The sequence below is a fragment of the Microcaecilia unicolor genome, chromosome 1, assembly GCF_901765095.1.
Source record: "Microcaecilia unicolor chromosome 1, aMicUni1.1, whole genome shotgun sequence".
In the NCBI taxonomy this organism is placed as follows: domain Eukaryota; kingdom Metazoa; phylum Chordata; class Amphibia; order Gymnophiona; family Siphonopidae; genus Microcaecilia; species Microcaecilia unicolor.
This window is the reverse complement of record NC_044031.1, coordinates 39,987,856-39,991,218: the sequence shown is the minus strand read 5'-3', so window position 1 is coordinate 39,991,218 and position 3,363 is coordinate 39,987,856.

Here is a 3,363-nt window from a genome sequence, read left to right as displayed (position 1 = left end):
CAAAGGAGGGCGGGAGGAGAATTGGAAAAGTTGCGTCAGAGGACGGGGGGAGTCGGACGCCGGAGAAGGAAAAAGTGCGAGGTGCGATCTCGAAGACAGGAGAGCGCTGGGCGGGGTTTGTGGGGTGATCAACTACCTACTCAGGGTCCTCCAAGTACCGCCCCCGGTCGCGTCACTTCAATAATTCAGCGCAGCCGTACTTGGTCTCTGCCGGGCCAAGGCGGTTTAATGACAGGAGAAGGCATGACGTCAAAAAGCTGAAGTCAATGAGCTTGTTCAGCTAATCCATATAAATTTGGTAGATATGTAAGATATGATATGCTAACCAGTAATATACTTCTACCTACTACTACTATTTATCAATTCTATAGCGCTACAAGGCATACACAGCGCTGTACACCATACACAAAAAGCCAGTCCCTGCTCAAAGAGCTTACATCTAGATAAGACAGGTAGACAGAACAATTAAGGGAAAGGGAAATAAAGAGAAGGATAAAAGGACAGGGCACGTGAGTAGTGGTTAGGAGTCAAAAGCAGTGGTAAAGAGGTGGGCTTTAAGTTTTGGACTTGAAAACGGCCAAAGACGGGGCTAGAGTCGCACAGGCTCAGCAAGTCTATTCCAGGTGTGATGTGCAGCAAGACAAAATGGTGTGGTAATGAAACAGGCTAGTGAATCAGAAGACAAAAGGCCAAAATTTGGTTCCAAACAAGGCAACTTTATTGCTAGCAAGTATACAGTACCGAGTAGTCTCGGGACACTGTGTCATACATCATCTGACGCTTACATTTATACTTCCCTACTGGGCCTGCGCATTTGGCCCCTTACACGTCACAACTGGCAATGCGCAGGTAAACATTTGTAGTTCTTACAGTACAAAATTGTAGTCCCAGTACGTACACACGTCATAACACTGAAATGATACTGGCAAGAAAAACGAAACTTAGCAGCTTATGCTTCACACACACACAATGCTTCTTTCTAGCACAGGAGATAAGGTTCGGTTCAGGAATGCAGGGAGGTGTCAGCACCCTCCAAGGTCGTCTATTCAGATGGCGTTGCTACATGCAAGCTGGTCTTGTATAGGCCTTGCTAACTACTGTTACAAGCTATATGTCTAATAGCCCTGCATCCTGTCTTTACATTAGTAAACAGCAACTTCTTTCGTTAGTAAACAGTACAACTGGATAAGGCACAAATGTCCAGTGCAGTAATAAAGTGTGGCTAAACAGCCAAAAGCAGAGGTAGAGTGCATAAGTATAAGTCCATCAGTAGGCACAAAAACATGAGGTTGTCCTGTTGTTCAGTAGTATTCGGGTAGTACTCATAATATTCGAGTAGTATCCGGCGTTCCACTCCTTCATTCCCCCCTTTTGATACTTGAACATCCATTCTGGTGGAGAGTATCACCTCCATGGACCCTGAAAAGGAAAGAAAGGACAAGAGTAGTTAGCGAGGGAGGCAACAAGCGAGCCCTAAGCCCTTGCGCAGCCGTCGGTTGCTTCGCCGGGGTTGAGACGGAGGGCCCCTAGTGGAATCCCCCCCTCTTTGTAGCCGGTCTTATGCTGGCACAAGGGTATTGGCCCATTAAGTATCTCAGGAGGTGAGAAAGTGCACGTCAGCCACAAGGTGCTTCATCGTCAGCTTCATCAGACTGGGGAATGGGGGAGTACATCTGGAGAGCCATAAGTTGTGCCGCAGCTCGGCGGTCAGCGATACTTTCCATGGTGGAGCGGAGACACCTGAAAACTAAGGGGAGAGAGAGAGGAATTAATAGGCAGGACAGCAAAAACAGGCCACCCATAACCAGGAGGCCCTTTAGGCTCCCGGAGGTCGGCAACCAACTGGTGAGGGAGGAGGTCCAATCCCAGGCGCTGTTCCAGGTTTGGATGGGGACGTGGGCCAATTTGACCATCCGGTCAGTTATCTCGCTGATGACGTGGCTTTGGTCATCAATCTGTAAGCAGCAATTACTGAGGTTAAACTTGCCACACACCCCACCCTCATGGGCCAAGAGGTAGTCAAGAGCCAAGCGATTTTGATACACTGCGGTAATAAGTTTAGTGTTCTGTCGGGCTAAAATGTTGAGGGCAAAGGCCGAATCATTGGTAAGGATCTCGAGTACTGCCTGCAAGCGGATAATGCGATTCAGCATGTAGATAGGAGTACGGTACCCGTAGGTGCCATCTTCGGCCCATGTGGCCGGTCCATAGTAATGGATGATGCGTTCTGGCGGCCACTCGTTGTCCTTCCAGTCTCCAATTTGGACTTTGGGTTTTGTGCCGAGAAAGGACCGTTTACGTCGGACACTGTTCTCAGGTCCCTTCTCCGTGTACAAGGGGATGCCCAGTGTCTCGCCGAGTCGCAGGGGCAGAAGGAAGAAACTAGGTCGGACGGTGCCCAAGAGACAGGTACCGTACCAGCGGGCCGGGAGCTGTTCATAGGCCCTGCGCCCGCAAATATAGTAGTAGCCCTCCGGGGCTACCCACTTAAGGGAAGCGTTTCCTCCGTGTGTCCACGTTGCGTTCAAAGTGGGTTCAGTCCAGATGGGCTCCGGTGCAGGCAGGTGGTCCGTCTGCCACCAGGTATGTCGACTGCCGTTAAACTGAAGGACCCCCGTGCAAGCGGAATCTCCCACAGGTACAGAATAACGCTTCGACGGCGCTCGACTAGCGCAGAGGGTACCTATGATATTAGTTCTCAGAGCCCATTCATACGGCTTCGGGCGCTGGGGAAAGGTAATGTTGGTAGTGTTGAGCGCGTCCCACATTTGCTGTCGGATCTCCTTCGCTTCCCAAGGCCATTGCTCTCCCATATCCGTGCCTCCACAAACGAAACAGTTGGTAATTCCCAGGGTGAAGGCGATGTTCTCAGCCAGATTGAGGAACATGTTCCGAGCTTCTGTGGAGATGGGGAACTTAGTCACTGCGTCTTCAGCGCGAGCGATTTCATCGAATACCTCTTGGTACCCAACGACAGTAGTCTGATAGTGCGTGGGAGGCTTTGTTTCAAGGCTTTGATATATGGTAATATACGTCAGCGGATCCATTCCTCCTCCGTCAATGCCAAGGCCCCACGTTCCTCTCAATGGCACGTCGTGGCCTCGGATGGGCCAGTCTAGGGACACATAGTTACCAGGACCTCGACGAAATTCGCCCAGGCCGGTGCATCCGTATATCCTCCTCCCGTGTAAGCGCATACTCGTTCCCAGCCCGAGGCTCGAGTGTCGCCGGCACATTGGGAGCCAAACCCAAGGGGAGCAGCATCTCATGTCTGGACTGAAGGGGCAGACATACTTATGGTCGTTCACATATGCCTGACGCCAACTTTGGCTTCCACACTTACGAGACCAAGGGTGCTTGTCC